The 23648-nt window shown below is 38.4% G+C and overlaps 1 protein-coding gene across 2 annotated transcripts in view; it reads left to right on the forward strand.

Annotated features, from left to right (window-relative positions):
• The first annotated feature begins 645 nt into the window (after window positions 1-645).
• Window positions 646-23648, forward strand: part of pals1a (protein associated with LIN7 1, MAGUK p55 family member a) — a 78106-nt gene continuing 55103 nt past the window's right edge. For both annotated transcript variants that reach the window (XM_088925321.1, XM_088925322.1), the window contains exon 1: window positions 646-842. The gene's annotated coding sequence lies outside the window, so the exon portion shown is untranslated. The remainder of the gene's footprint in view (window positions 843-23648) is intronic.

Below are 23648 nucleotides of genomic sequence, written 5' to 3' on the forward strand. Positions count from 1 at the left end.
CAATGAAATATACTTAAAATACACAAGAGTAACAAACGTAACACATAAAAATGTCTATCGGTGGTTACAAGTGAGTAACCTGCAAACGTCATTACATAATGGTTACGTTCAATATTAAAACTTTCAATATACTGTATGCAACAATCTTGCTGAATAATGGACTAAAAGAGGATGATAACATGGTCATAGGCAGCTTCCATGTTCGATTTTAAAGAGCGGCTTTCAAAAAAACTAATAGCAAAACGGCAAAATGCCCAAAAGTATTTACCTGTCAATAAACTGAGATCTGTACGCACATTTTATTGTTGCCTTAATGCACAATTTATATACAGGTATATGTAAGTTCTATATACTTTTTGAATTTAAGCCATCTTGGAAAAAGAGATAATCTAAATAATTATACGAAAATAAGAGGTCGTATAGACTCAGCTTTGTTAATTAACTTCAGGACTTGATTCGCATTAATGCTTCACTCCTTCTCGCCTCCCTGACAAGTACAATAACATTCCTGGCTTCACCTTTGTCCCTTCAGATACAACCCCTTCCCTGAGGCTTGAAGTAAGGCGTGCTCTGATTGGACAGTCTCCAGGGGAATGGAGCCTAGAGTGAAGTTTCTTCCAATAGGTGGCGGTGTTTCAAAGCTTCGGGGAGCTGCTGCATGAGGGCTGTCTGTATGGTGCTGCTGTAATGCAGCAGCGGAGCGGGTCGTGTATTCGGAGCTAAAGAGGATATTTCTACGATCATTTAGGACTTCACCATTATTATAACTTGGTTTTGTTTCTTACCCCCAGGATTATAAGTGAAAGGAACTGGGGGCTTCTATCCAGAGGGACCGTGGTAAGGTGAGCGTCTTTTCGTACTGCTGGCTTTCTTCTGGAAGTATTGTTGTCAACAGGTTTCAGCTCTGGAGCGGGGAAGCGACGCCTGGGAAGTTTGGATAGAAACAGTTTGCAGGCCTGCGGGCTTAGCCTACTGTTCAGTCGCCGGAGGCATTGCCAATAAGAACAAAAAAACCTTACCATTAAATCTAGGTGTTTAAAATTCTGATCTCTCTGGTCTAGAATGGTTCCCTTAACTTTATTGTATCCCCAATGTGCTGGCGCCGTCCGTGTTTCTGGTCCCAGCCGTGTTTGCGTTTCCACCAGGATCAGTACAACCTGTTGAAGGAGCGAATATCAGGCGACGTTCATCCGAAATCAAAGCGGTTGAAGGATTGATCTGTCCATTCAAAGATTGATTTTTGTGTTGGTGCCTTTCGGGTTTAGTTGGATGGGACATACATTGTGCCAAATCAGCTTATTTGTACAAATGTGTTGATTGTGAGTGGCGACTAGAGTAATTTGCTGATAATCGTCGACGGGAAAGTGATGGGAGCGCTGTAACATTTCTGAAACAATTTAGCCATAGTCTAAGGACCTGTGATGAAGGAATTATCCTTCGGAAACGAGAGAAATCATTCCTGTAATTGCAGAAGTCAGAGCCTAACACGTATGTGGCTGAAAACTATTTACTTCGTAATAAGGAATATTCTCTGATGATTTTTTAAATCGAGACTTATTTGAGTGATTTGTAAAACTACCTGTTTTTAATATTTAAAACATTGGTTTTACAGATGATGGTTTTTTTTATCGTTGTTTCATTTAAAGCCTTGAGTTATAGCACGCAGACCTGAGCTTGTGTCCTGGTTGTCCTGGTAATCGGTGGTTTATTTCACCGTTTCCGACGTGAAACACGTGGAAATTTGGTGTTCAATTCTCCGTGAGGATAGACGATGCCGGCGTCTTGTCTTATTACGCCCAGTCTGGAAACCCAACCGCGCTGATCGGTGTGGTTTGCATAAGGGAGACGGTGCACTACGATATGTCGTTTTATCTAGATGAGACACATGTAACTGTACCACGGCTGCTTGTGTTTGGAAGTCTCTCTCCCCCCCCAAAAAAAACGCCCCAGTAGAAAGAAGTAGTGTGAATTGCTACTTGAATGCGGTTTGCTTTACCTGCGCATCATACACTCAGAACTTTCGTGCGGTATAATTATACTGTCTGATCCTACCAAGCGTTATATTATAAAGATAAACTCGTCCCCTCCCTTTTAAAGCCGCTATTGTTTGGGTGGGATTCATTGGGGAAAATGAAAAGTAAAAGTGTAGGTTTATAGATTTGTAAGGTTTGCAATAATACAGTGACTTAAAATAGATTCAAAATAAGTGAAATACTCGGCAAAATCAAATGTTTCAGTCAAAGCTTATCCGTTTCAACCTGCTAATCCAGAGTCGCCCCCTGTATTGAACACCAGTCTTATCGTGTCTTTGCACAATGTGCTATGAATCAAGTATGGGGACTTTTTTGAGACCCTGCTGTTTGTTTGTGGACACATGGGTTACTGCTAAATTCTCTTGGGGCTGCAGCTGTCTTGGCCTTCAGCTGGGTAGTTTAGATCATGGGTTTTGTTGTGATTATTGATTTTAAAAAAATCACATTGTCTTTGTTGTGAGGAATTCCTGTTTGTAAAATGAGTTTGAGCAACAGTAACTGTTCTAAAGACTGAGCTGCTGCTCTATGGGATGAGGGGCAGGAAGGATGTCTGTGTTGCCTAGGCTTTAGTGGGGAGCTTTGGAAGATGAGTTTTGGAGTTGTAGACATCACAAATTGTCTTCCCCACAATATGTCTCTGGGGCCTGATGATTAACTTTTTTCCAAGTTGATTGACAATAACTGGATTTATGGGCCAGAGATAAACAGGTAGCATATAATTAAATATAAGGAGACCTAACTAAAGAAAAATCCTTCCTTTAGAAATGAATTGCTGTCTGTTCTTTTCTATGGTATAGCTATAATCTTCTCCACACATCAATTAATGGTGGCTGAATTTGTCTAACATAAGGTGTACATTTGTAAAATATAAAGTAGACTTTATTCCCAGTTAATTTTTTCCTGTATTGTACTGATTGGTCTTTACAACATCAAGGATGAAGAAAAAAAGGCAAACATTGATAGAAGTCATCACCAAGATCCTCTGTCCCTAAGGAATACTGCTTTTGCTTTTTCTTGAGTGAACTTTGTGTTCATATTTGAATAGACATTATTAGGTTCAGGCATCTATGGTTCAGTCTTAAACCATAAGCAACAATTTATTCAAGAGTGCTAGACAGTTTTGGTCAGAAAGCTGTGAGAAGACATCCACATTTGACTTATCTTCCATTTTCCCATCTTGCAACCTTTGTTTGTCTGATTCTGGTCTCCTGTTTGTTTCACAAGCTCATTTACATTCAGTGGGTGACAGGGCCTTCTCTTGCTCTGGATTTCTATCTCCACAGGTATTGGAGAGTCACCTTCCCTGAGAACTTTCAAATTCAGGCTAAAAACCTTTCTCTTAAGAGAGGTTTTTATGTAATTGGTGTCTTTCCATCTCCTATTGCATTCTAAATCCTTGTCTTCAATTGTGCTAATTTTATCTGCTATCTTTAACTTCTTTTCTTACTGTAAAGCGCTTTGAGAATCTATCATCAAAGGCTCTATAAAAGTAAAGTTAATTATCCAGATTTATGTAGTGTGCTCTTAGCTGTTCCCTGTACCTTTGGAAATGGAGACCTAAGTCTACCTTATGCCACATACACAGCTAGTCCATTAAGTCATGGAATTGCTGTCTAAATCCAGGCATGTTCTAAATTTAAAAAGGCCATAATTGTAAGCTGGTATTGTCCAGATTAAACTTCAGATTGCCTACCAACACCTGATCACCAACACATTTCTCTGTAGTATGTTTCATTGAGTGGAGATTAAAGTGTCATTACAATCATATGACATGTTTAGAACTTGTGATTGGTAGGTTGATGGATATTTTTATATAATTGGAGGCCTAATTATGGTTCTTGTGTGGTCTAGTACTACATTATTTGGCCTGTGATGTTAATAAGTCTTGTCTAACCCATCTGCTATACTTTATTATGTATCAATAGGAGGCAGGCCTCCATCGTGTCGTGGAAGCAGAGTTGAAGAATATTCAAGGCTCTGAATGTACTTTTTGAGTTTTCCAAACTTGGGATCTGTTAATGTTCTGTGTGGATGAGATCAGGCTACATGTTGATTGTTTACTTATGTTTTAGGGGTGCTTGAATAATAATACAATAATAGTGAAGTGTTGTTTCTTATAGAAAGTTACTGATTACAGTTATAATTATTTCCCTGGTCTTGTGTTAACAAAGCCATTCTTTTTTCCAATGTCCATATGGGCCTAAAGATTCTTCAACCCTGGTGGTGAGATGTTACACTTTGGAGATATGAGGATCGCTAACTCACTGGTGTATGAGTTGAGTCTGACAGGGCTGGAAGTTGCTAACTACCTCTTTCTGCACAACCACTTATATGGCAGATCTAGGAAAGCCAGAAGAGTGAACCTTTCTTGAGCAACATATGTAGATGTTGTCTTAGGTAGGCTGTATATTAAAATGCTTTTCACAGAGTGCTGATATAAGTGATATTGAATGGTAGGTTGCATTTTCCTCCGTTGCAGAATTTCCAAACCAATGCCATGGTATTATGACTGTATACACACTGTATAAGGACCTCAGGTTGCTACTTGGTCACTTAAGAACCCTTGTCACTGTAAGACAGTCTGGTGTCTACATTTACCCTGCATTTGCACAATTTGGCCTTTTTAATGTTTCCCTAGTTCAGTTGGTAAAGAAGCTTCTCGCATCTCTACCATGCTGTGTAGTGCTGCACTTCAGTGATGAATGACCTGGGTCACCTTGTATACAGTATGTGAAAGTGCTTTGGGATGCTTCATGATGAAATGTGCTATATAAAGTCATGGATAAATGCATAGCATCCTTGTTGCAGAAAAATGCTTTGCTGCATTTTAGATAGACCTAGTACTCTTGTCTGATTTTTATTTTTGTTTGCTTTTGTTTAGCTTTGTAGTTTCACGTTTGGTAAAAACCCAAGGCATCGTAGATTAAACTGTGAAAGCAATATGATTAAAGGCTTTATATAGGTATATGATGTTCAGTTTATTTCTGAATTAGAAAGGAAAGGAACTGAAGTCTGGATACTTTCATCTGCAGCCTAGTTTAAGTCTTGTCTAGGAAAAATAATAATTTGTGTGGAACCAGGAGAGGAGGGTCATTAAAAGAATATGTAGTAGGTCATTTGGTACACTAGGTTGTTGTTTCTAACAAGGATTATTTCAGCACCTAAAATGGAAACCACAGTTTGTCTTGATTTAATCTTTTCCTCTTTTAGGCCAGGACACCCTAGAAAATGAGATGGCTTTCTCCAGGTCTAATTCATGTTTAGACAAATATGGTATACAGGTTAGAGACCAGGGAATTTTTTGTAATATTTTTTCAAGCAAAACTGGTGAAAATTTAAATCTGAAATCAAAATATTTCAGGTGTGCTCAAAAACAGAGGTGTATCTTGTGATCGTGAGTTGGGCCTGGAGTTTTCCTTGGTAATATTCCTCTAGGCATCCCTGTGGGCATTCTAATTTCAGTAATCATCAGGTGATTAATTAGAAACTATGATTTTGGATGAAAATCAATAAATCGAGAGAGAAGAAAACACATCAAAAAGCATTTAAAGCAGTACAAACATTCACCTGTTACACTGTATAGATAAATGTAACTGCTTTGGCAAAACCTGCAATTTATTATTCAAAAGAACAATAACTCAGAAGATCACAACAGACATTTAAAAAGGGAGAGCAAGATTCCTAGCTGTTTCCACTTTTCAACAAATGTAAAACTAATTTGCAAAAAACATTTGAAGAACCAGTTAAAATTTCTGACCATCCATAGTTACTGGTAAAACTGCAGATGCAAAAGATCACTATTTTACACATTTTGTTTTATGATTTGTGATTTTACAAGCAGAAAATCACATTTCAATGAACTTCTGATGGGTGCAGCTGTAGTGAAAGGCTTTTCTGTACCTGTAACGTAAACTACGTATAACAACATGGATGACTTAATGATCTGTTGCAGAACAGTAATCCAGACACTTTCGTTTTTATATTATATATAAGGCAAACTTTAAACCAGGTCAATCAAAGACATGTTTCATTCAACAGCTGACAGTCTTCTCAGGGCAGTCAGGATATTCCACTTGTTGAAAGTGAATAGTTCCATTAGAGTTTACTTTGCTTTGAGGTTAGTTCTGACTTCCCCAGAAAATATACTGGCAATATCTGCTTGCTAGCTGCCTTTTTATGTCTTATAAGGGTGGTTGTTTACCTGCTCTAATGATAGAGCAGCTGCAGAGAATAAAAAAGCTTGTTTCTCCTGTGCAAGCTGAGAATCCTTCATCTTGTACTGCCAGAGCAGACCTATACAGACCTTCCTGTTCCATGGAAAGACAGGTCAGTGCTGTAGCAATCTTCCAGGTGTGTTCTCACACACTGCAGTGTAGATTAGAGCTGATGGCAGCTTGGGTATCCTCTTGATAAAACAAAAAATGCTTAATATATTATATAATAAATGTAACATAAAGTTACAAATGAGAGGAGGCCATTTGGCCTATCTAACACATTTTGTTACTAACAGCTAATTGATAGAGGGATCTCGTCTAGCCTTTGCTTGAAATTACTATTGGCCAGGTCGGTAATGTAGGTTGGTACAACAACTCCTCTAAGACATTTAATCTATGTGAACACTGAATTGTTTTATTCAATATATTATGGCTATCATTAAATAGCGAGAATCAGTACCCATTCATGTCTGTTTTTTAGAATTCAATTCAATCTATTTTATTTTATATAGTGCCTTTCAGAACAAGCTTTCCCTGAGGTGCTTAACAATGCAAGTAACCATACATTTTGTGAATACAGAACAGAAGACCAGAAGACAATGGAGGAGAGGAACGGAAAACTCCTTAATAAGGAGAAAAAAACCCTCTAGGGGTCCAGGGTCAACTGACTGCCCAACCCCTTTGGGCATGCTAACATTATATAATTAAAAAAAGGAAATAAATGAATGAGGGTATTAATCCATCCATCCAGCATGTCTTCTGTATGTCAGTACCCCATGCAGATCTCTGTAGACCAGCAAAATCCTCCTAAACAATAGCTATATCCACAATGTCCCTCTTGGATCCATGGCAGTGATGAAGCATCCAACTCAGATGGTGCCCAACCCGGGCACCATCCGGACATGTGGGGAGAAGAATAGGATAGTTTGGTGCGAACAGATGTATCTACCTGTTGGGCCAACATAGAGACACACAATGGCATGTAAAGCAGCACCAGCAACCATGGTTGCAGCGGGCTACTCACACTGTAAGGTGTGAGTAGGCTAGGCTGAAGTAATAGGTCTTCAGTCTGGATTTGAATACTGAGATTGACTCTGCATCCCGAATATGGGGTGGGAGACTGTTCCATAAGCCAGGGGCTCTGTAAATAAAGACTTTACTGCCACCTGTTTTTTTTTATAAATGCATGGAATATGAAGAAGTCCTGCATTCTGTCATCTAAGCAGGTGGCTTGGAAGGTATACATTAATAAGTTCCATTAGATAGACAGGTGCCTGACCTCTGAGAGCCTTATAAGTCAGTAGAAGGATTTTGATGTCTGCCCTGTACCTGACAGGAAGTCAATGAAGAGAGCAAAGTATGGCAGTTATATAGGTTCTAACACTTCTGTTAACACACAGCCTATGTGTAGTCACTTACAGACTTATGACATTGTCAACACCCAAGTACAGTGAAGCTGAGAGTCCTGCTAATACTGAGTACAGAGTTCAAAACTTTGACCCTGTGGATCCTTTGGCTGTCCAGGTTCTGTTGTTGTGAGAGTATACCTGATCCACGTGCTGCCTGTCAACTCTGATCATAGTTACCACACAGTCAAAAGTCTGTCATTTGATCCTTTTTGTAGTTCTTTTGTAGCCAGGTGTAGTGTTATAGCAAGAGTACTGTTAATTGAGGACAGATAGCCCAACAAAATAAGAGTTATTACTAGCACCTCAACCTCCTTGGTTAATTTGCAGTAATCTCTGTGCTGTGGAGCTCAGGTGGTGAAGTCATAAATCTGATCTTTGGATACAGACATTTTAGGAAATTTACCTTCGGTATTTGGATGTCAGTATTATGGTTTTGTATTAATTTCTGAATGTCTTCTCAATTAGATTGCTGATTTGCACTATTGTATTTTTTTCTACAAGTACAGTATTCTCTCGCAGAACTTATACTTTACTGGTGAAACACGGTGACTGTAAGATGAGTCGTACTGATTTTATACTTGATTGCTGTCAGCAAAGATGAAACGTTGTATTTCCAAGTTGTTGATCGAGAGTCAAATTCTGAAAAGATGAAAATGGATCCATTTTATAATTTAGTAAGAAATAATGCTAGGAATGAAAACAACATTTTATTTCCCTGAAATATATTTGATTTTGAGATGGGGAAATGTGGGACAGATTTTACATTGGAGCAGGATGCTATGAAAGTGAGTGTCGCTTTGGTAACTGGCAGAGGTGGGCTTTTTGCAGTTAAGTGTTTGTTGCATTTGTCTGTTGTGTTACCCACATGGTAGTCAGTGTATTTCAGTTCAGTAAAATCCTGAAGTGGTGATGATGAGATAATAGAAATGTCTCAAAAGTAAGCCATGTAAAATGAATAAACAGGAATCTTCTTACAGAAATGGCACAGTGATATTCTCTGACATCTTTTCAGGGGAAATACTTGCATCTTAAAGGTGATGTCCTGGTTTAACGTGTGTGAGACATGCACAAATATCATGTCTACAAGAAATCTCAATTATGTATTTAGACAAAATGTGTAAAAATGTTTCTAAAACAAATGCAATTCAGAGTGTAGAAGACGAGCAAGAATATTTGTAATATTCTGTTGTTCATTACATTCAGACTGCAATGTGGAAATTACTACTGCACCAGCTACTTTATTTAAATATCGGAGGTGATGTACTCTACATCTAACCCAGTAAAACAGCATATTAACAGATAAATTGAAGCCAGACAACCATGTCACACAAGGGTTATACACTCTTTTTTAAAATAAAAGTTAAAAAATGTATACTGGGAGGAGTGAAAAGTTATTTTCAGACTAGGATCGTAAGATGAAACTAGCTAGCGAGAGAGCCTCTTCCTACCCCTTGCCCAAGTACCCACTATCCAGCATCCATATTTCAGTGTGATATTTTGTATTGTAATAAAAGTTCCAGGTTCTGTGTCTACTGTGTGGGGAATGACAGCCTAGAAACTTAGTTTTATTTCTTGTTTCATTACAGTGAAGCATGCTATTGATGGAGGCGGAGATAGAAAGTGTAGGCTGGACACAGAGGAGGGATTCTTGTTGTTTATTTTAGCTAAGTGCTATATAATTTTTCTTTTAGTTGATCAGTGCTATTTAAATTAAGTTGAAGCCAGTACATTAATTCTTTATCATAATGAAGGAGGGTTACTTATGTATCTATGATTAAAAGACTATATATTGTAATATGTTGTACAACAGTACGACAGTTAGGTTTGGTTATATGTGACTGAACCCTCACGAATGTTGAAATCCCCCTGTGCTTTACATGCCCAGAAAGTCACATAAACTAAACTTAAACTCTGTTTAATCAGAACCAGGTTAATATGAGCCCCCTTCCTTAGTTCGTTTAAAGGGATCGTGTTAAGGAACAATTTAATTGTTTTGTTCTGATTAACACTTTCTCTCCCATTGTGAGATCAAGTGGTGCCTGGTCCGGCCCTAAATCTTTAGTATCTGTACTGAAAAGGTGTATTGAACTTTTTTCACAAGGGCTTGTGGTTCCCAGGAAACATTGTAGGCTACATCCAAGATGTTGAAATATTTGTCCAGGTTGTTTGTGCAACACCGAAGGAGGTTTGATTTCAAAGCTGATACATTAATTCTGTGTACAGACAGAAGAGAACGTTGAGATGAAAGGCGGCTGAGATAGAAAATGGCAAGCAGCTATGGAATGGGGAGGGAAATAAATTTATGAATAAATTAAGCTTGCCTAGTCCTTAAGCATTTTGAGGATATGCTGTAGGTTTTTAAGATATAATGCTTTATGGAGGGTTTATTTTAATAAAACCTACATAAGTTTCTTAGAATTGTCCAGCTATTATCGTAAATGATAAGCAAGGTACTAAATATTTAATCTATGACAGTATTACTTTCTGAATTATTAGGTTTAAGTCCTTCTTTTTAATACTAGACAGCTACTGTATATTAACATATCCAGCACTTAATGTGAGATGTGCTGGTTCAGGATTTCTTATACTACCTAAACCCCTCAGTGGGAAAAGCCTTCTTGTGAGCAGCACCAAAATTGTGGAATAGGTTGCTCAAATCCATTAGAGACACTGTGACTGGACATCTTAAAATCATTTTTTTATTGTTGCATTTCATTTTATTTTCCTCTTAGTTTTATTTGGTCATTTTGCTGAGACTTTTTACTAGTCTATTTTATGTGTGCATAATTATAGCGCTTTTGAGTTTTTTTTAGTGCTTCATAAATTTTATCTCCTAAATATGAGGACAGATTCATCCTCTTGAATAGCAAAAGTAATTTTGTATGCACTCTATTTACAATTTGCTGTAGCTCTACAGAAGTCAATATTTTCATACCCTTTGTTATATGGAACATAAGCCATATTGGCTTTGCTTTTGTAACTGACATCTGGATTACAGTGTAGGTTGCAAATGAGAGGAGGCCCTGTGACCCCTGACCCTAACCCTCTGTCTGACCCCTGACCCTTCTCGTTCCTCTGGTTGTTGGGTATGATCCCAGGATGATGGGACAGTTTATTCCACACTCTCTAACCCATGCTCTCAGTCCTGGATTTGTTTTTCTGAGCTCCTCATTAATAATACTGCAATCTTTCTGACTGTTCTGACTTTCTCCAATACTACAGTGACCAGAATTGGAAAGCGTTTCAGGTGGGAGTAGTTCTCCTGCTCTTTGCCTGTGGTTCTTGTGTGGCATCTAGACAGTGTGTTTTTCATAACTCCATGATACTAACTCTTATCTCTTTTGTTGTGTTAGTGACTCAAGCGCTGTACTTGTACTTCGACTGTGTCCCAGAGGTGTTGCTCAATCTTAAAGAACCAGAGAGGCTAGAATGAAGCAGTGGCAACCTGTTGAGAAATTAGTTTTCTATTCACATTAAAATATCGACAGTAACTTACTATTTCTAGTTTTATTCGATGCAAAACATTCACTGCAATTGGCATCATGTGCAGTCTTGTGAAATCATACCTGGTTGTTGACACTCCTAGGGTTTTATGGAATTTAGCTATATTTAGTTCTGTGAAGCTAAGCAGGTGTGAGCCTGGTCAGTACCTGGATGGGAGACCTCCTGGGAAAAACTAAGGTTGCTGCTGGAAGAGGTGTTAGTGAGGCCGGCAGGGGGTGCTCACCCTGCGGTCCATGTGGGTCCTAATGCCCCAGTATAGTGACGGGAACACTATACTGGGGTCACTATACAAGCTATACAAGCGCCGTCTTTCGGATGAGACGTAAAACCGAGGTCCTGACTCTCTGTGGTCATTAAAAATCCCAGGGTGTTTCTCAAAAAGAGTAGGGGTGTAACCCCGGCGTCCTGGCCAAATTTCCTATGCCTCCTAATAATCCCCCTCTATGAATTGGCTACATTACTTTGTTCTCCTCCCCCCCCACTCCTACACCAGAAAGAGCCATATTTAGTTCTGTCTGTACCACTTGTCGTAGCATTAACCTAAAAAGAGATTGTTGCCATGACTGATTGTGCTAATGGGATGGCTGGAGACTATCCATTACTTGGTAACTAGTTCAGTGACTGCTGTCAATCCAGTGGTCCCTCAGTGTTGGGAGAATGTCTGTAGAGAAGCGTCCATCTGGGTCACATGTGATGGTGATTAACTAAGGGTGTGTAGCCAGGAGACCTAACGAAATGTCCTGGGTTTCTGCTGTTTATTACCCAAGGGCATGTTGGCTACACTGACTCATATTGAAGTAAGAGACTAAGAGCAAAGTTTACTCCCCCACAACACACACACTTTTCACCTGATGCTGTTGTTATAAAAGATTGTATCTGCCTTCATTTTGTCTCCGTTGTCCCACTGTATTTGTGAGAGTAAGTCTTTGAAATTTATTGTGCTGAAGCGATAACCGCAAGGTTTCTTTGAAATGTAAAGGTTAACTTTACCCATTTTGCTACATCTTTAAAAAGCGCTCATAAATAAAATGGTATTATTGCAAAAAGTGCCAGTTAAATTGTGTTTAATATAAAAAATCCCACTACTGGAAACTCTGAAACATTTGTCACCTTTTAGTCATTTTGAGTTTAATCTGCTTAAATTTTCTCCTTATTTATTTGACACTTGTTGTGCTAAATGTCTGCAGACTTGCTTGCTGTGGCTGAGCATGTGGTGGGGGGATACATTCTTGTGACAGCACTGCCAGACAAATGGCAGAGCTATAACAACTAGCATTTCTTAAATTGTTTAAATATGTTCAAGTTTTTAATTGTATAAAAAAGTAATATTCTATGTATTTGCCTGTTATTGTTAAACCTGTAATAACTAAGTTACATGGAAAACATAGAAACATACACTATACCTATTGAATGGGTGATTCAGGATGTACAGTAGGAAGCTAGTAAGACCTGCTTTAGAATATTGTGCTGTTTTGCTCTCCATACCCCGAAAGAATATATCTCTTCAGTTTAGAACAAAGGAAATTGAGAAGAGATTGATTCATGTATATAAAATCCAAAGGAAGACAGGACCAATCCAGAGTAATATTTCACGCTTTGCATTAATACTGGGACACGGGATCATGGTTTAAAACTAAAATAATTTAGGATGGTGAACAGGGAATGCTTCTTTACATAAGGAATTGTGGCTATAAAAAGTGTATGTACCTGTACACTGTCAAACGAACAATATGGGCATAATGGCCTCCCTTCATGTGCAGCCTTTTTTGTGGAGCAGGTACCCTTTGTAAAAAAAAAAATTAATTTGGAGAACCACTGAAGTACATGGGGACTAAATTGTGTCATTTACTTGCCTGATTCGCTGTATAAAATACATAGGTGGTTACAGTGGTGTTTATTCAGGCATATGAAAATAGAAAACAAAGAAACGGATAGCTGTGGTCTGGTTATGAACTTATTCTGAAAAAGTATTGTAACCTGTTTAAAACCACACAACTGTTCTGGCTGGGAGATGGAGGAGCCAATCTGGAAAAGTGATAGCATGAAGCAGTCTTATGATTTGACAGCATGACCCACATAAAACCCTTAGGAGTAACTATAGTATCACAGTTGCTATAGTAAAGTTTCCTCTTGTGCAGGAAATGAGGGATTATATTTAAATTAAATAACACCTATGATCAAGAAGACATACAGATTTAGATGTTCTATGTGTTAAATAGGGATTGTCTATAGTAACTATACATCACACTTGTTGCTGAATGGCATTAGTGATTTAATCTCTTATCAGTTGGCAGTTCTCTAAAGGAAAAAAAGATTCTAAAAGATGCTACTCCAGAGACTGTAGACTAAGAAAATGCTTGAAGGTGCAAGAAAAAGTGCTCAAAAGAATGACAAAATTAGTACAAGACAGCAGATTGTAGCAAACCAGGACATCCTTATTTTCAATATTGTGTTCATTTTTAGTTTGCAGATAAAAGAAAAATATATTGCTGCTCCGTTCAAAACTCCTGGGATCATTCAACAAATGGCTGGACAAGATCCATCCAGATTTAAACTACTATGAAAACATGAGCTTGATCTACCAAACATCCTCTTTTCATTGTAATAACTCTTTTACAGAATGGATGAAATTCTGATGAATAAGCTGCTGGCCTGTAAATCTGAAGAACGTGAAAAAATCTGTTCCTGTGTTAAAAGGACCTTAAAAAACCTTGTTGCAGCTTTCTTGTTAATCTGGAAAAATATACCTATATGATGGAATGAACTAAAAGAAAAAAAAATAGGCTCTCTCTTCAGTTGTCTGTAGTTAGTGTCACCTGATTTTGCACATAATCATATTAAAAGTTTTTTTCCTTTGTTTCTTAATTAGATGCTTCAAAGCACCTTTTAAACAGACAATCAAAGAGAAAGGACTAATTTCCTTGAGCAAAAATTGTGCTTCGGTATTGCTTGGTACGTGACCAGTGTGTGACCCCCCCTTCAGACCCCTTGTTCTGAACGAGCTGTTGTGAACGCCATCCTCAGGAATGTCTACTCCACCTCCCGTTGTTCCAGGGCCCGTGTTTAGTTCTTGTTTTTTCTGAGATAAAGAAACGGAGTAGGACTCGGCCCCTTCCTGTGCCTGGCACTGAGCGGCATTTTCTTCAGAGCTGGATTTGGAATCTGGAGAAGGCAGATCTGGATTGTATAGGAATGTTACAAGTGATGTGTCAGCTGACAGGTGAAAGCTCTGGTTTTGCTCTCAAGTGACATGAGTTTCTCTTTCAAGTTTTGGTTGTATTTTTCCTTGAAGGATTGAGGTTTGGGCTTTAGCATCAAGTGTCTGGGTGCACTGCAGTGTACTGGAACACTGTCTTCAAGACAGAAAGGCTATTTTACTAATTTGGACAGAAATAAGTCTAAATTTCACCTATCTCCAACTAAGATCGGAGTTGTACTGTAGCTTACTTAAGGTTTTTTTTTAATTGAAATGAGATATGTCTTGTAACATGTTCAGCCTTAGAGATCTGTGAAATTGATAGGCCATATTTGCATTTTGTTCTATAAAAGTAAGTTTCTGTTCTATTTTGCTCCCATGTTGGAGCTGAAGATAATGCAGTCATAGAAATGGGAAGAACAAAAAGCATTATCATCCCAGAAGGGAATCCAGTCCTTTCAGGTAGGTAGCTCAGCTTCATGTATGTAGCAAAAAGATACATTTAAATAAGGCCTTTTTGTCTTTTATGCAAAATACCTTTACATTTAAAAGGCAAATCTTTTTTGTTTGTTTGGAATTGTTTCACTTGTCATTTTAGTGGGAGGGCTGTGGTTGGTCTGGGGATTAAAAAAGTCAGTAGCAATATGTACAGCCTTGTGATTTTGGGCTATATGCACTGTGCTGCAGCTGCCCCAACCCACAGCAGTGCTTGCACAAGACAGGAGAGTTTGTACAGCTACACTTGGCGACAGTCCTCAGTTCTCTGGAATAACCTCTATGTACTACAGATGCTGCTGTGCTGGAATTTCATAAGCTTGTCTGCATTTTCTTTGAAAGGAAGTGGGTCTCTTGTGCACAAGACTGTCTAAGGAACTTGTAAACAGTTTTCAACTTGACTAAAACCTTTTAACAATGTGTGATTTAGACTACAGCATCAGTCATACTGGTAGGGCTGGTACTGTAAAACTGTTAAAAAATGAAAGCAAAACAGTTTTGTTAGAATGTTGTTTAGGTTTTGTCAGTTAATGTTCTTTAAGCAATTATGCACATTGCAGTTAGTGTAAATGTACTGTAACCTCTGTAATAGGCACTTTGGTGTCTATGGAGATACATCATTGATCCTTTCAGAGATCTCTTCATTATTTGTTACAGTAATGAATTATTGTGCAGTATGTATGTGGGGTGAACGTTTTTTTTCATTCAGGATAGCTCTTTTCCTGACAGTTTTGAAAGAAAAGGGATGGCTTGAGGACAGTAGTAATTGAGATTAAAAAAAAACTTGACATCTAACTGAAGCTGTCACCAATGAGCTAGAAGTGTAATTGGGGGGTACGCACAACCTTGTCAGGCTAGGAAGGACCAAAGCAGCTAGGTCATGTGCGACAGGGGTGTAGAGGAGGGGTTTAGTGCAAAGATATGACCACAAGGAGCTAAGGTGTTAAGAATGCTGTCCAGAGAGGAATGTAAGCCCTTGGATCCACTGAATAAACATGATAGGATAACAGCTGTTCACCATGAGGTCACTGCTTCATTGTGTAGTAATGCAGATTGTGTTGGTCTCTGGTAGGAGGTGTATGCGATGTTGGGTAAAGCATGTTGAATGGTCACAGTGGAAAGTTATGTCAGTTTTTCTGAAGTAGTGTATAGTTACCCATTCCAGTTGTTCACCTTGGTTTGGTCAAGTAAACAATGAAGATGTCACATTGCTTCGTTTATGCTCAAGTAAGGAATCAGTTTAACTTGGCTGGTGGGAAGACAACAGGTTAGTCATCAAATTCAATAAAAGGAATGGAATTGGAACCACTTCTGTACTGACACTTTTTTAAAAGTGTACAGTAAGGCCAATAATGAGTTGCAGTATGAGCTTGCCATTCATATTGAGAAAACATAACTCATTTCTTGTGTGTTTTTAAATGTAGGGATTGTGACGCGAGTTATAGATCAGGCTTGTACAGTAAATCTGTACTCTTGCCAGAGCTTGCCAGATGTACAGGAATGGCTGGGGTTCAGTATGGCAATTTGGTAATAGCTTCTACTAACACACCCAAGACTGAGGACCCAGGCAGTTTCGAACTTTGACATGAGTGTAGACTGAGCCTGAAATACCAGATTCTTCTGATCTGTTGTAACATGTGCAGGGTTACAGTAGGTGGAGTACTATAATAAACTAGTATTCATTTCACAGTAGGAAGCATCTTTACAAGTACGTCTTAAATTTGTATACATACTTAAGTCTTGAACAGTTAATATTAAAAAGGTGGTATAGGAATCCTATATAAAATACTCACTTGAGGCTTTAGTTAACAGGGGAGATTAGAGAAACACTCCATTTTTAATTAGAAATCTTTTAAAATGTATAATTAATCATTCTTCCCAGTTAACCGTTAATCTGGAATGGCCTACTCAAATTTCTAAAAGTGATATGGGAGTAGGCAAACTGATGGCAAATTTAATATGCTCAAGTACAGGATGTTAAAATGGCAAAAACAAACTACAAGTCTAAAATGGGAAACCCTGAGATTGAAGAAAAGGTTGAAGCATTTATATTGAAACAATTGAATCTTCTCGACCTTCTAAGGAAGCAATCGAAAATGAAATAAAAATGGTAGCATACACTTAATAAAAGAATTATCAAGGTATATGTTTAAACTCTACAGTGCACTAGTACGATTTTATAAAGATTCTTTAACAATTTAGAATATTGTGTGCAATTCTGCTCAACAGCAGTTAGAAAGCTATATAAGATGATTGTATGATGATATAACATGTTGTCCTGGAATCGTTTCAGAGTAATTAATAGAATCAAAGGATTCTCCTTCACTGGCAGGCAAAATAACCACACCTTTTTTGTCCTGAATAGTGAGGACTGTTAAGAAACATGGTTCAGGCATTCAGAATCCCTTAAAGTATTAACAAATTCAGTTCTGTGGACTTTTTCAGAACCAACTGTAAAACGGTTTAATACCGAAATGTGAGGAGCTTCTTGTATACACACAGGGATGTGGGAGGAGCTAGCTGCCCTGTTGTTGACTGCTAACCTGTTTTGGGAATGAGTGGATAAGTATCTTGGCTCACTTAGCTGAAAAAAAAAGCTAGATGGGCCAAGCAACCTTGTCTTGTTTGTACCAGTTCTTTTGTACTAAAAACCTCTCTTTGACAGTTGGCCAGATGTGTACCATCTCCTCGAAACTCCTTGCCATCTTAAGCTAGGATAATAGTCTAGAGAGTAACAAATCTAGTTGTAAATACAGCACTGCTTCAATCCTGTTTCACTTCCTGTGAGATCTGAGTGGGTGTCTTCCAATGACTGAAGTGTAGCAACCCACATTCCTTAGTGCAGTTTCACCTCCAGTGAGATCTGACTTGGCTGGGCTGATCTTCCAGTGACTTGCTGCCAGTTTGTGAGCCAGAATGCATCATTGCATAGTACTGTTGGAGGTTTTGATTCTGCCAATAATCATTTTATTTAGAACCTTAAATAATAGTAGATTGAATCCCACTTTCCAAACGATTTTTACCATTCGTCTTCCCTTGGTAGCAGCATTTAGTAAAAGTAAAGAATCTGCTGAATAACACCAGTTGCACTCATTCAGCAGACCTATTCATCGTAATCCCAGACAAGCATCTGCTATTGGCAGCAAGCACAGTGGCCCAAGCAGCTGGGCCTTGCCTGTCAGCAGAATTGCCTGCATGTCCTTGTTAGTGCTGCAGCATCAGTGAGCTAGGAAGCCTGATGTGTTAATCTCAGCAGAACAGATGGTCTTGAGGTATCCTGACATTTGTCAGAGTATAGTGAGCAGATACTGTTGCCAGATTTAATAAGGAGACCTAAATTGTAGTGAACAGTACCAGGTTGATTTCAAGCCTTATGTTGCAGTATTCAAGGTGCCCCAAGAATATCAAAATATTTTTTTACCTGCTAATTAGGCTGTGACATGAGCTGTGACAAACTGCCAAAGATTATGGGAACATCATTCACAAAACACAGCATACTGTAGTCATTTTAGCGATCTCATACTGCATACTGCTGCATATTTTTGCAACATTCCTACCTTTCCCTTGAAATTAATAATTAATTCCTGAAACTTATATAGCGCTTTTCTGTATAAGCTGCTCAAAGCACTTTACGGGTAATGGGAGCTCCCCTCCAAAACCACCAATATGCAGCCCCCACCTGGATGATTACATCAAGCTTCTTTAGACTTCACTTGAGGCTGACATGTCAGATGCCGCATGCTGTACTACCAGTCTCTTAATCCTTGGCATTATGACGTTTAAGAATACAGATACCTCCTGCTTATTTAATATTTGAACAACCAGAAGTAAGCTAGAACACAATCTTATATGGTTGAAGTAACTATTAACATTATTTCTGTACTGTAATAATACAAAGTTACACTTAAAGTAGTGTTCTGTTCAGTACAATGAAAACCTGTACTCTTGCATACGAATTGTATGGTGCTTTGTGTTGCATTAGGTTGTTGCATTTACCACGTGACTTGGATAGTTTTCAGTCTAGAAGGGTAAATCTACAAGCAAACATCAGAAATTATTCCAGATAGTGCACACATGAGTTTTTCAGCATTGCCTCACAGGCGTAAGACAGACTGCACAAAACTTTTTATGTAAACTTGTGGTCGGTATGCTTTCTTTATTTAGCATGAAGTTCACTGCTCTGCTGTGGTAGTTACTCATAAATGACCACATGCTGCCTGGCCTATATGCGATGTTTCTACCTGCAGACAGAGCTTATAAGTATGGAATGAATGTAATGCAGCCAGACAAATGGGCAGCTTTTGCTTTGGAATTTTCATAGCTGTCCATGTTTTCTGCAATATGTACCAGTCACTGTAACTAGGTGTTTAGGGGTGGTTTCTGATGGTTATCTATATTTTCTATATTTTGAATGCCCCTTGCTCTTCTTGGAAAGACCAAACCAAGACATGAGTAATGGAGAACTGCTGACTGTAGCAGTTCTGTAAGGATGTCATTACAGAAGCTATAACTACAAACCATTTTTGGAAGAGCACAGATGCTAATTAGCAATAGTATTTCAGATAGCTGGTGAAGTCTTGGGGAAGAAACACTTTCACGTACTGTCAAACATGACAGTGTAGTTCAGTCAGGCTATGCTATTTGTTAACTTATTGACTGTTGCAAACTGTTTACTTTCAGGTAGACTGTGTGGATGACTGGGAAGCTGATTTTTTGATAATCAAGTTGATTAGCTTGATTTTCTGGTGTAATTCAGCACCCTAGCAATGTGTTAGCACTGATACCTGGAAAGAACAGACCATTAAGAGCCACAGAGTTAGAAGAGCTCACAGTGAAATGTGGTCAGTCTGTCAGAGTCACTATCACTAAGCATTTTTCTCTGGTCACTCTGACATAATGAAAAGGAATAAACCTGAATCTGATGTAGCAGTACTTGCCAGCACCTGCACTGGCAGTCTGCCCAGTTATTTATTTGTTACTAGGGAAATTGTGCTTTTCTGTTTTCATTTTTTACAAGGATGAACAATAGGAGGAAGCTATGATTTGTGTGTGGAGAAGCTTTTCAAAAAGATATGTTTAACTCTTTAACTGTTACTGTCACACCAGGGAATCAAAAGTAAAGGCAGAATAGACTAGTTACTCATACTTTTGTCATTTCACTGGAGAAAAGGCAAAACATCATTTGGGAACTTCTTGTTCGAAGTAAGGGAAAGGGGTGTGTCATCTACCCAGATGAATAGGTATTCAAAGTGTTAACTCTGCTGCATGGGATAGCTTTTCATTGTAAAACCTCTATAGCTTGCTGTAGTTCAGACAAAGAGATTTTCCTAGCAAAGTGGTGCATTAAAACAGACCCAGATGTGAGAAATCTTAAGATGTTTTTGACCATTTTGTAGAATAACTGTTTTTAAATATAGCTGCTAGTCCTGTGATGTGAACAGTAGAAAGTTCCCTATAGTATTCTAAAGCTCCTCATGAATAGTGTGATATTTGATATGCTTCCTGTGATGCTCATAACTTAGTTTGTCCATTTAAAGTGGTGGAAAACTTTCTCCCTGTATAAAATGTCTCCTTAGGCCATCAATGTGTTGAGATTAATTAAATTTAAACAGTGGGTAAGGCTAGTGTTCTAGTTTCATTAGCAGGCTCCCAGTTACCTTCAGCAGTGTGTGAAGAGAAACTAGGTGGGTTTTAAGGGTTGTTTCTGTCCTTTGGAAGAAAGACAATGTGGATTCAGAGTCTCGAAGTGAGTGAACAGTCTGCACCTTGTTTTTGATGAAGAAAGTTACCAACTGACTTATACCAGAGACAGATGTAATTTGGACAACAGCCAATAGCTTGGCCAGTGCAAAGAGAACAGCACTAGGCTAGTGAAGATGCAGATGTTCTCAGGGAGTGGTGTATGTTCGTACAGAGAGCTGGGGCACTTTAGACACAGTTCCACACTCTGCTGTGTTTAACAGATAGAGTCCTCTATCCTCTTAACATTGAAGAAGAAGCAGCTTATTTTGAATTTTTCCAATTCATTTTGTAAGCTCAGTTACATTACTAAGCTCTGCATTTCAGTCTCTGGTAAGGCCATTGTACAGTACTTATGTAAATGAAGGAAATATTCTGAAGAGGCTGATACAAAGGAGAGTTTTAGTTATTGTTAAGTTGATGTTTTAGATGTTATTAATAGGAGATGACTTCAGTATTGTTTTTTAGTGAACTTGTATTCATTTTTATTGAGACTTCATTTTTAGCAAAGGAAAGTTCTTTCACCCTGCTTTGTTTTCAAGACCTTGTTTTCTGAAGGAGCGTGATGGGGGAAAAAAAGTTTATGAAACTGCAAATTGGTGAAGTTATTCAAAACTTGTTTTTTAACTGTAAAGAACTTGGAGTGGCAGGCGTTTTCTGGAGTTTCTGTGTGGTGACGAAGGCTCTTGATCCGGGTGCCTGGAATCCATGCCTCTGACAGGAACTGCCTGTCCCCTCACATTGTTGAATGGATACAATAGCCCTCTTGTGCTGCTTGGCTCCGATACTCCAGAATGCTGCTCACAGGCCTCTTCAGAGGTGCACATGAGTACGACCATCATAACTGACTGGGCTTTAGTCAAAGAACTGCAGACTTATGAATAGTCATCATACAGAAAAAAAGAGGTTGGAAGCCATGTGGTAATTGGGATTGAAGACAATGCTTTATTTCCAAAGGACAGAGAGTTTTTAACCTTGTGAGAACACTGGGAGGAAAGCTGATTTCAGATCTTGGACTGGACAACGTCAACAAGTCCTTAGAATTTTTATTGTCTTTACACCTTTCTGTTCTTTTACCCTTTTTGCCCTCTCTACATGATGCCATGCCATTTATTTGCTAACATAGTGGTGTCAAAGGGGTTTTTAGAGGGAGATGCACTGATCAGCTGGCATTCCCAGATACTGACCCGTACTATTTATAAGTTTTGTGAGGCATACCAAAAGTGCTTTCCCGAACTCAAATACCTTCTCTCCTAAAAAAACAACAAAATCAAAAGAACACACTGTCTGCCCCAGCTAGTACCTGCCTATGATCCTGCAGGAACAGTACATTATTTTAGTTTTTGTCCCACTAAATGCATTTGGGTCTAGTTAATCAAGGGATTTTCTCTTTGGATTATGTTCTACAGTAAAATGCCACCATTGGAATGCCTTTTTTTGGAAAGTGATTAACTTTCTTTCAGTTTTCTCTATGAGATGAAAGAGCAACAGTAAAAGAATCTGGAAAGATGTAGGCATATTTGAATATTGTAATTCACTTGCCAAAGTTCAATGATAATACTTCAAGAACCTCTGAAAATCTGTGTCAGCAGCACATAAGTAGTAGGCAACACTGTTTAGGAATCTGGATTCTGTACCTGGAAGACTTGGTTTAAATCCTGGGTGGGGCACTACCCTTGATTAAGGTGCTTCACTCCGTAGTGTGCTTAGCTGTATGCATGTAAGTGTAAGTCACTTTGGATAAAAGATAAAAGCCAGATATCTAGGGTGTCACACATTAGAGCCTGTGTGAACGTGGAGATGTCTGAGTTTCTGTGTTTTTGTCAGTTATCTATTATAATAGATAAGCAACTTGAAGGAATTGCTTTATTAAGAAGCACATGAATTGATTCCTATTGAACTTTCTGTTCCCCCCTCTTCCTAACATCTTTGAAAGCTGTTTGCTACATATATGAGGGTCTCATCAAGTTTAAAATTGTTACTGCTTTTGTGGTTTATTTGCCTCTGGAAGTCTTCTGTGATTTCCATGCATATTTGTGTACCCAAAGAACAATCAGACCTGCAGGTCATAATAGGGATAGACACTCCTGTTATCCCTTAGTCCTGCTTAGTATTTGAAAATATGCCTGGTTTCTGAATCTGCAAATACAGTGGGCTCAAGAATTGTTGGCAACCTTGATAAAGAAGAATGGAAAAATTGTATGAAATAAACAGCACAGATTATAAAACATTAAACATTACCTGATTAGTGAAGATCAACAACCATTTGTCTCTTGGTATGTCAGTTCCTTGCCTTTCCCCATGATGATGGATGACAAAAGGTTTTCTTGAGTTACCTCTTTTTTTATACTCTTGTTAAACAGGAAGTGCAAAAAACTTTCCTTAAAACCGAGTTGTATTTAAATAAAACGAATTTCATTACAAATTTCATTGTTTGATTTTTCTTTTAAAACCGTAGGCTATCCAATAATTTTGACACAGATGTTTCTGCTTAAAAACAGTATTACTCATTTAAAAAAAACATTTTGAAATAATTGTATTGGAATACAAATCTGTAGTAGCCCCATTTTGGGGGGCATAAAATAAAGCTCATTATCTGTGGGTTTTTTTCATCTTTATCAAGGGTGCCAATGGGACAGAACATTGTGGGGTTCAGTTAGGCTGCTGAGACTGTCACTTGTCAGTCACTAGCTAGGTACCAGAGCTAAACTACCTAAGAAAGAGACGGCTTGCTTGAGAATCCTGCTGCTTTTAAGCTCAGACACTTAAGAAACATTCTTCCCCCCTCCCCCACAAGTTTAGGATTGGAGTATGGGATTAACGCTGTAAGGTTATACTGCTGGTCTGGACAGTCACTGGTCTGCTGCAGTATGGCAGGGTTTTTACATTAATCTTCAGTCTCTGAAGCCTTTGAAGAAGGCACATTTTTGCACTGTCTTAAGTTTAGATGTATTCATTTTATAGTTATGCACTGGCATACAAATAATGGACTTGATTAATTCAATTTATATTATGTTGTATGCTGCTTATACTGATTTTTTTTACAAATATATGTTGT

This window comes from Atractosteus spatula, chromosome 9, assembly GCF_055471065.1.
Source record: "Atractosteus spatula isolate fAtrSpa1 chromosome 9, fAtrSpa1.hap1, whole genome shotgun sequence".
NCBI lineage: Eukaryota > Metazoa > Chordata > Actinopteri > Semionotiformes > Lepisosteidae > Atractosteus > Atractosteus spatula.